This window comes from Acyrthosiphon pisum, chromosome X (assembly GCF_005508785.2).
Source record: "Acyrthosiphon pisum isolate AL4f chromosome X, pea_aphid_22Mar2018_4r6ur, whole genome shotgun sequence".
Lineage (NCBI taxonomy): Eukaryota > Metazoa > Arthropoda > Insecta > Hemiptera > Aphididae > Acyrthosiphon > Acyrthosiphon pisum.
This window is the reverse complement of record NC_042493.1, coordinates 57,396,210-57,407,582: the sequence shown is the minus strand read 5'-3', so window position 1 is coordinate 57,407,582 and position 11,373 is coordinate 57,396,210.

The following is an 11,373-nucleotide window of genomic DNA, read 5'->3' as shown; positions in this document are numbered from 1 at the left end:
TAAGAATGTTGATTTAATATGACGATTTAATACGAAGTCCCAACTAGTATTTAACTAGTATTATAGTTAGGTAATCATTTTTATGTTTATAATATTGATAATAAGCGTAATTTTAATAATAAAAGTCAGTCACGGTTTGGCTCAGCTGGACTTTGTAGAATCGATTATGAGAAAAAAAGATTAATTAATAAAATAATATATTATATATAAATTAATTTTTTAACGCCAAAGAATAGTACATATGTAACAGGAACGTATGGTGCGATCGTGATGGCTGTTGAACGAGCGGCTACTGCCGCCGCCGCCGCCGATGCATGCCGCGTGTCGACGATATCAAAACTGAGAACGAGTAGCAGTTGCGACTACCTCATGCGACCCTGGTACCGCCGACTCCCGTTTGTCCAATAGTGATCTCCTTTATCGAAATGTAAACGAGCAGTACAACTACCAAAGCAGTACCAAAAGCGGCACTCGAACATTATTGACATCAATAAAAATTCAAAACCCGTTAATAAATATCAAAACGGTTTTGATATTTTCAGTATATTAACTTAAAAACAAACTTAACACGGTCAATAATGTTGATATCGAATATTGATCGTCTACGTAGTACGTCCTACGTCCATAATCCATTGAAATTTGAGTTCCATTGGACTCCACGAATGCCACGACGTGTTTCATACTATATTCTCGACATCAGTATACTGTATTCCACGCTCTCTCGATTTTAAATTCCCGCCAAATTCATTGTTACATTGTTATTATCACTGTATTTAAATCTAATATTTGAAAATGTAATACAAGATTCCTTATAAGTTTGTCTACCTTTGTCCAAAAAAAAAAAATGTCTACTAGAAAATCAAATTAAATTTTTATGAGCGTTTCAAGTTGATATTTTGCTGTAATTCAAAAACAAATAACTGTAAATACATAAAAATTTCACCGAATGTTTATATTTTCATTTTCTATACACCATAACATTTTGAAAATATTTTGACTCCTTTTGAGCTGTTTACGGACATTGTCAGTTTTTAATTTTTTTAGTTTTTTTGTCTATAATTGTCAATAACATTTTATTTGTTGGGTAAAAATAAGTGAAAATTTAAAACACGGATCCTGATATATTGTTACTATAGCAGTTGAAAAATATTAAAAATAAATATGCACAATTTTATTTTATAAGCATTTAAAGTTCAAATATTGACAAAATTCAACAAATAAATAATCTCATAATAATATTGTAGTTAAAAATGTATAAAATGTTCAACTTTTATATCTAAGGATTGAAAATTTAAACAAGGTTCCACGTAAATAGGTTATATATAATTATATAAATTACTTAATTCACAATAATATCATCAAATATACTTAGTAATATTATAGGCTGACTGTAGAGTCTCCGCTCAGAATCGTTTTTCTTATACAATGATATTATATTATTGAATTCAAATTTAATACAACCATTATACAATGACCCACTTGTAATCTACTGTACAGCAGAACGACATCCACTTACCTGCTTTTGTTTAGATTTAGTTTATTTGTATCGAGTAATTCTAAATCTGATAAATTTTTTACAATTATAACTAAGAATCTGATGTTTAATTTTGATGTAATTCATCATTTGATTGGAAACTAACCCCGTGATGATCAGATGACGTGTAGATGTGACAACCAATTTAGAAGCCGGTATAGCTGGAAGGCAATTCTTTTTAAAATTTAATAAATTTATTTTGACTTAATATTAGTGTTTGATTTTTTTATAGAATGGTCTCGTGATGGTTGAACATTGAATAATGTGACAAATAGCACTTTAAAAAACAATATTGTTTTAAAAAAATATGTATAAAAATAGTCACATCAGTGACAACTAGCCCCGGTCTCTATTACATTTTATCTTGTGTTTATATTCAATAAACAACTGTTTTATTCCAACTGATTAATATTTTTTTTAATAATTAAATCATTACACCATACACCATTATAATAACTGGATACCCAGAGCCTCGTACAACGAGGTATACGCTATATAGGCTATCGGGTGTGCCAAGCACGCTCTATGATTTTTTTAAGGCCCGTAGCTTGAGTTGTTAACGGCCGTAATTTACCCATCCAACCAATTAATTATCATCCCATACTCCTAAGGTAATTGGTTAAGTACTTGTATTTATTTTTATACAAGTAGTTATTTACGTTTTTGATGTGCTATATTTCTCTAAACATATTACAATTTATAAATAATATTTACTTACACATTATGTAAATATTAAAACTAAGTTATATTATAAAATAACAACAAAAGGTAATTACAAATACAACATTTAGGTTCCAATATGTATTGTTATTTATTTCAAAACTATTTTTCTTGTTTGTATAGTGAACTTGTCTAAAGCTAAATAACTGATTATAAGTTATTTGTTAATTATTATATATATAGTTAAATATTTCAAAACAAAAATACTAAAATAATGAATTTGAACATTTGGAAAACTGACAATACTTATTAACATTGAAAATCAATAAACATATTAAGAACTATAAGTTTGCCTAGTTTAGAGATTTATACCACCGCCATGCGTATTTAATTAAAATATATTTTAAAATATTTGAATATTATGAAGGTATTCGAGGTTAATATAATATTTGTAAACTGTAAGGGAATATAAGGAATAGTAATCAAATACAAATATAATATTGTATAAAAAAATAACTACACTTGTTAAATTAATATTAATTCTATACAAAATACCTATATGTAATATTATATATCTATACGTATATAGGTAATAACTAGCTTTGCAGAGTGTAGACAATACTATTTCTAGGTTCTTGTGATTATGCTAACAGTTTATTACCAAAGATGTCCCTCAATGATTTAGATATAAGCCCCATATGGGTTATTTTAAATAAATAGTTTTGTTAGCCCCCCAGAATTTCATAGCTAACCCTAGTTGCGCCTATATAGATCTCGGACCCCGGTAGGCGTAATTAAATGTATAAGTCAATTCTAAAGTATCAAACAATGCAAATAATTGGTCCACTCAAGTTCTTAAGTCAAGTTGACATAATATTTGTCAATGAAACTTTTAAAGTTGACCTAAGTTATTCACACAATTTTTCAAGATTCCCGGTTTATGACATGGAAATTACATACCATAAGTTTTTTTTTATTTATTAACAAAAATGTAGAAACTTAAAAGAAAGCATTTCTTTGTCCTAATTCATAGTTTTTAAAAAATATTTACCGAAAATATCATTTGCTCATTTGAAAAAAGCAATTTACTTGGCAGTATTATTTATTTGGCCATCCATCGAATTAAAAGAATGTCGATTCCATTTAGGCCAGAGTTTGTGGAGAAAAATTCAAGATCTAGGTTTAAGTAATGAACATAAGCTAAATTTAGAAATAAGTAATTACTTCAAAATATTTTTTGGTCTCCCTTTTTTGAAACCTGAAGGTGTAGAAAACTGTTTTACCGATGATATAGTATCAATTTTACCACAAAATAAAAAAGTAGAAACATTTAAAGATTATATTTTAAATACATATATAGCATTATAGCCCTTGATTATGAATATCCTCCTTCTTTATAGGCAATGTATTGAGGTTCAATTATACGTACAATAAATAGCTGTGAAGCTTTCCTCTTAAAATTTAACGGTACATTTTATTCTGCTCATCCAAATATCTATACATTTATTAATGTACCTATACTTATCTACTATCTGTACCTACCAAATATCATCGTAATTGAACAAACGGTTTAGGAATGCATAAATTACACAGTCAGTGACAAACATTTTTTGTCTTATATATATAATAATATAATTATAAATGAAAATTTAATAGAATATTTGTATTTTCGAACTTTTTTTCCAACAGTAAAAATGTGCTCGGACTTTTTGTTCAACTTTTTTCAAAACGGACTTTTTGTCCAGGATTCGTATTCATTGAGTTGTGTTTTTTTAGAAGTTTCGTATACTCAATGTAATGACATTTTTAGAACAATTTAAAATATAGTCTTAATTCCTAATACTTGCATAGTTGCATGTGTTATCCTACAAACGTTTATCGTACCTAAAACATAGCAATTTGGTATTAAGCAAAACCAATTTTGTGTAGTTATACCTTTAATATAAGAGTGAATTAATCTGTTATATATAAAGCTTAAGCGGATTCGATCTCGTATGTGTTTTCTACCAAAACAAATTTATATTATGCCAACTGTACCGATTATCCTAGTCGTCGGATAAAACTTCTGAAAACATATTTAAATTCATCATGAAGTTCACAAAAACAACTTTTCCTCTTTTGTGAAACCTTCAAAATTATATTTTCAAACTTTGAATATTTTTAAGAATTTCAAATATTAATAATATTGACGCGAAAAAATTCATTTAAAAATCTTAGAACGTTATTTTCAAGTAAATTTCATAACGAATTCAAATATTTTCAGAAATTGTATTCTATAGGTAATGGCATTATTAACGTGTGCAGGGTTACTCCGTTATTTCTTTTACACGCACACACTAATAATCCCTTGCTAAACACAATACACACACAAATTTACACGACCCACACGCAAACAAACAGAAAAATGTCTATAAAGAACTCTTTAAAAAACGGCTGATATCGAATTTTTTTTTTTTTATTAGCATTCAGTTTAAAACTATTATTGATCAACAATTATTATATAATATTATTACATATTGGGAAAACATGAGATAAGAAATATAACAACGATTTAATAACGGTATAGGTAATTAAAACATTAGTGAGGTATAACTATAAGTACCATAATACCTTGGATGGACTATTGTTTTATAATGAGGATAATTTAACGAAAATAACTATGGAGATAAGGAAACTTTGGGGATTAGTGCGTTAAGAACTGAGGAGAGTAGAGTAATTAGTGGACTGATTAGAGAGTTGAGATTAGTAATAAAATTAGATAGTATGACGGAAGTGTGATCTGTGGATGATTCTTGAACCCTGGTGGCTTCGACGTAAGATTTCGGACTAGAATGATGGTTTGACTCTGGAAGTTTGACTGGAGGTGCTTTTGAAGGTCTTATTTTTTTTTGAGCTCTTTTGAAAACTGGGCATCCCCTGAAGTTTGCGGTATGGTCCCCGGAGCAAAGTGCACACTTGGCAGGACTTTTCGGGTCCTTGGTGCACTCGTTGGTATGATGTTCCGCACCATATTTTACGCAGCGGGAAGCGTGGTTGTAATAGTTTTGCGTATGGCTAAACGCTTGGCATTTATGACATTGTGGGAGGCTATGGTTCTTTTTGTGGCGTTTTTCGATAACCACTTTGGTATTAAGCAACGACTTAATATTGTGAATGTCCTCGTTATTTTCATTCGGGTAGATCTCCACAAAAAAAAGCGGAAGGGGGCGTTTATTTTTGTCTTTGGCGTTGTAGATGTGTTTTACTTGATGTTCTAGTTCATCCAGAGTGGAAGAAATATTGGTACCTAAGGTCGAGGAGTGTAAATTTCTGACGACGACCCTGTAAGGACGTTGGCAGCGAGTTTCAAATGAATGAAAACTGGCGTCAGTTTTATTTAAGTGAGAGACAATTTTGTTGAAGCTATTACGACCTGAAGGTTGGACTATGAGATGAGAAGCCGAAGACTTGCAAGTAAAGGCGTTTGGGCCGGTAATACTTGTCAAAATAGAGTTGAAGGCGGAGTAATTTGCAATGTTTTTTATATAGATTGGTGGAGACAGTGGATCAAAATCCTGAACAGTGTTAGGTGACTTAGTGGAGTCGTCTTTAGATCTGATTGAAGGTGTGGAAACATCGCTATTTTCACAGTTATTGTTATTGGCAAGAACGGCAAATTTGTTTAGCGAAACGAAAAATTTGGATTTTTTATCATTCTGATTAGGTGACAGAGACGAATTCTACTAATGACGTTTTGAGGAGCTGCGTGAACCTGGCAAATTTGAACCAATTTTTTGAGAGATTTTATTCGTTGACATTGTTATTTGGAAACGACCGATAGTACACACTAATGAGCACACTGTGGCGATAACGGAGCGACATAATACAAAGTACGTGTGTTCATGTTGAACGTTACAGCCGAACTGATATCGAATTCTATAACGTAGAAACATTGTCATTTGTCTGTATATTAGCAGTTGATCTGGCTCTTCTACGATGTTTAAATGTTTTGCCGAGTTGTGTATAAACACTACGAGACCGGGTGGCAATATTATTCTAAACAGTTCCCACCAGTTTCCGGTTTTTCAAACGGAAAAAAAAGGTGAGAAAGAAAAATATTATTTCTAATGCGGGATTATTGTGAGGTGTGGTCAAAAGAAACGTGACTAGCATAAAATAATGGACATTTACGTTCAGATGAATCGATCTTGTGTTATTAGCTTTGATTTTTAATATCTGCAGATTGAATTGACCTGTCATCGAACTTGAAGGCAAGACCATTAGCTATGTTTGTACGTTGGTTTTAGGTATACGGTATTGAATTTTTTATTATGTAAATATTTCATGGGTACCTACACTCAAAATACACATCATGAAACTTGATGTATCGTAAAAATTTGAACTCACAAACACAGATAATGTTCTTGCATTCAAGTCCAATAGTACGTCAATTCAATTTAACATTAAAACTAAAATTACAAAATTGGTTCGTCTGAGTGCAAATTGTCTTCATATTACCATTAGTACTACTATAGTGTCTAATACCTAATAGTATTTATATTCAATTTATTATGGATGTACGATCCGGATAATGTGACTGAGACTGGTACCTACACCGGTGTGGGCGTGTGGCCACTTTATAAAATACTTTAACAAATGTAGATTGGCAACTATACGCCTCTTCTAAGTTGATTTGAAAGAGACAAAACATGTTTAATAACCAAAAAACTCGAAAGAGGATCATGTTTTGGAGGAAACGTCACATTTTTCAAATGTCTTCACTATTTATATTGATATTTAAGGTACAAAAAATCTTCAATTTTTTAAGCAACTGACTTCCTTATTGTGTTCTGTTTCTAGAAAACGTTTGTAATATCATTATCTACACATAACATTGTTTTCTTTAAATTTCGTAACTTGAGTTTTCTTGTTATAACCACTGCTATAGAAACACTAACAATCCGTTCGTATATAATAAGATCTCACGATTTTTTCAATTTCATATTACGTTCTTATAATAATTCCATAATTTCAGTAATATATGATTTAATATAAGTTCACGGTATGAAACGGATTCTAAAATTACGAAAATTAAATATCATTCATATACACACCATAATATGTACATACAACATGTACCTACAACATCGTTTAATAATAATGATGAAATACGTACCTACCTATATTAATCCAGCAAACGGATGTTTATTCGTATTTACACGAAAGCTTTAATTTTTTGAAATGAATAATATCGGAAACTGATAAAGTAAAACTATCCTATAATGGCTACTCTTACCTCTTCGAACAAATACGATTAGAAATCAATGGTTTAGAAGTAAACGGCATACGTGTTCTTGGAATCACCAGGCAACTATAATTGTTATGAATTGTGACAGGAATTTTAAAAATGCAACACAATCGGCAAACAATAAAGATGAATTTAGTGCTTACATTGCATTAAAATATTGGTTAGGTTCGTTTGAAGACTACACAAAAATATCAGTTAATTCTAGATTGGAATTAATATTAACTCGAAGTCATACCAATTTAAATGCTTTAATCGTATCTTAGAATATAAGTAACTTTTACTAGATAAGTAAGAAAAATTGTAAAAATATAATTTATAACAATAAAAAAAATTGTATTTGATAATTTGTGTTTTTTACTAGAAATAATTATTTTAGTTTTATAATAAGGTTTGTTCCTGTAAAATTCTATACGGTAAATATATTTGTGTGAGTGACAAATAGGTGGACAACGAGTGTGTAATCTCCGTAATGTGCAACACGGTAAATCGGTGTCCTCTGAGAGGAACATTCCCCCTTGAAAAATGTTAGTTACAGTGAAAAAACTGGCTGTGAACATACTAATGTATACTACTCTGATTCGATACAAATTCTATTCACAGTATGTATATTTCAAATACAACAATTTTTGTTGCATATTTTATTATTTTTTGTACGAATACGCATATTTTAGGTTTAAGAACATTTATATGCATATTTTATGGATTTGACAAAAACGATTTTTTTTTAAGGAATTTATAGTTTAACAAAAAAATATTAGATCTATGACAACCAAAATTCTAAATTTTATATCGCTTGACAAAATAAATACTTTTATCAACGACTATTATTGTATTGCTCCCAATAATGTACTCAACAATAATATTATAATCTCTGTAGTACTCGTAATAGTGACACTTAGAAAGTTGTATACTGATGATTGTTACGAGGAAATTATGAAAACCATTAGGCAACGTGCGTTTTTAAATAAAACACAAGATGTAAACATTTTTTTTTAAGTAGGAGGGTTTAACACCATCATTTTTTCCCCATAACATGAAATATAGACCGGCGCCAATGCTTGCTGGAGAAAGTGTTGATATGGATGGTTAGGATGGTCTACCTGAATATCTTACCACAAATGATCTAAGTTTTTACAAGTTTTCTCCAATTACATCAGTTTATGTATGGAGGATATTTTTCGATTTACAAAAATATCTTGACTGACAATCGAAGATCATTTAAACTTGAGAACATAAGGAAACACCTCTTACCTCAATGTAACACAGGTAAAAAATAAAATAACCTATCTAAATGTTTAAATATTATTGATTTTACTTTTTTAGAAGAACCCAAGAAGATTAAAGTTAATGAAGGTATACAAACAGGATGACACAGTAATAATAAGGGATGCAAAGTGTTAATTTTCTCAAAACTTTTTAATTTTGCAATTAAAATGTATTTTGTTAAATAAATTGCATAGTTTTGCATATATAGGTACCAATATTTTACTGAATATTATACTGCATATTTTTATGTTTTTCATACGTATGCGCATATTTGAGTACATTTTAGCACGTAAAGTTCCAAGTCTCGGATATTAGTTATTACTTATTAGTTATTACTAACTTATTACTTATTACGTACCTACTTGAAAGTTGAGACATTTGATCAAATTATATCAGTTGTTCAATATAATTTTTCTATCATCACCACTAATTTAAGGAAAGTACCGAGACTTCGAGTAATTAATTTATGTAATATTTAACATATTTTGAACAAACGTGTGAACTTTAAATTTATATTTTAAACCATAAAAAAAACTACTTCTTACTTCTACTATAAATTAAGTTACTATTTTCACCAAACTAACTTCTAACTAAGTTGGAAATTTGGAAAATTTCAGAAACTAACTTACATACCTACCTAGTTAGTTTTTGTATTTTAAATAATTTGACTTTAACTATAGTTAAAGAAAATTAATAACTTGCCCAGCTTTGATTCCCATTTCAGGAAAAAGGGACGATTATTAATCCTACTATAGAATACGGCCTACGGGAACTGAGGAGTGGTCTCGGGTGCTGACAGTTTTATTTGGCCGTCGTCGTGTCTTGCTGTATTAACCATCGACGACTTAGGAGCACTTTAATTGAATCGAACTCGTTTTGGTGGAATAAAAAAAGCTGTGAATTCCGACGTGTTAGTAATTTATTTGCCAGTACATCGCCATAATCCGAGGAAATGAACACGTTCGGCGTTGACCCCCGATTGTGTAACGAAATTGTGTTTTTCATTTATAAATGTATTGTCCGATGAGGAAAATAATACCACACACGACAAACATACAGAAATAAGTTGTACATTTGATTCTTTGATTCTAAATAATATTAGTGTTGAATATCCATTGAAATACACAACAATAAACATTGCAATAGGTACTTGTACTAATTGAAACTGAACTTATAGTATCGATGTGTAATAAGTAATAATATTTCAATTCTAATATATATGTACAGTGGCAGTGGCGGGTTGAACTTCAATTTTAAATGACGCATTTTCATAATTATGTACTTACCACCACCACCATCCTATTTTTACTTATAACAAAGTTATGATGTTAATAAAATGTGATAAAAAGAGCTAATAGGTCAGGCTTTAGCATGTAATTCTGCGCCGCAGTCACGAGGTGGCACCACCCCCTTTGAAAAGTTGACGTAACTGCGTCAAAATTGACCACTTCGGCTCGCCACTGTATAGTGGTGCAACCGGAATAGTGTGGTGGTCTGCAAAGGATGTCGCCTCCGTTGTAAAACATACAAAACATTCGTAATTAAGTTATTTTAGTGTATAGAAATCCCGATTGAGCATAAAACGATTAAGCATATGCCTTTTTAGCAACACGATTGACCATTGAATATTTTATGCGATGTTGCCACATTCACGTGGCTGAAATTTTGTAATTTCTTATTTTTACGTATTATTACACCAATTATTATGATTTCAGACGCGAGCCTTGAGCCAAGCCCAGCTTTATCGACAATGTTATCGATTAATTAGTTAATAAACTAGTTCCGGAGCAATAAAGTTCCAACGTTTTAAACATTTAAAATTTGGGGAAAATATAAGATAATAAATTAAGATTACAATTCCAAAATAATTTTAAAAATAATATCAGTGTTCTATCACCCATACTCTAAAGTATTCTTGACTTATAAACAATGCAGTATTTTTTTAATTCGCACCATATTTTGATTTTATTATTTTCGTAAGTATTATTATTAATATCATTATTATCCTCATCATTATCATTATTATTATCACACAGATTTATGAAATGTGACTATTTTATTGACTATGAAATCATGTTATTTTTTTTGATATGTTATATTTTGAATTATTGTAATTATTTAAATAAATATTTTTGTGTAATATAGCTTAAAATGGAAAATGGCAACGTTGCAGAGTTTTTTATGCTCAATCGTGTGGATTTTCTTTTGTATACCAATTTCTTTTGGTACGACAATTTGGTTTAATCATGTCACAAAAAATGTGTTTTATGCTCAATCGTGTCTCAACCACAAATCCGGATGTTACAAATGATCAGGTACAAATTAACAAGACACACGACTTTGAACATTGCCTATGTCCTATTCTTAATTTGAAATATTTGAAAATTGAAAATTTTACTATTTTTGAAATTTTTCTAAATTAAAAATGTCACTCTTTTGAAATATTTCAATGAAACTATGAAAAACGTTTTCTTTTAAACGCATTCGGTTATAGATGATTAGAACTATTATTATTGATAACACAGAAAATATCGTTAGTCAAAATATCGACTTATCAACCAATTGGTTTTCTAATTCCAATGTTAATGTTTATAAATTGGGTACAAATGTTATTATATTATCGATT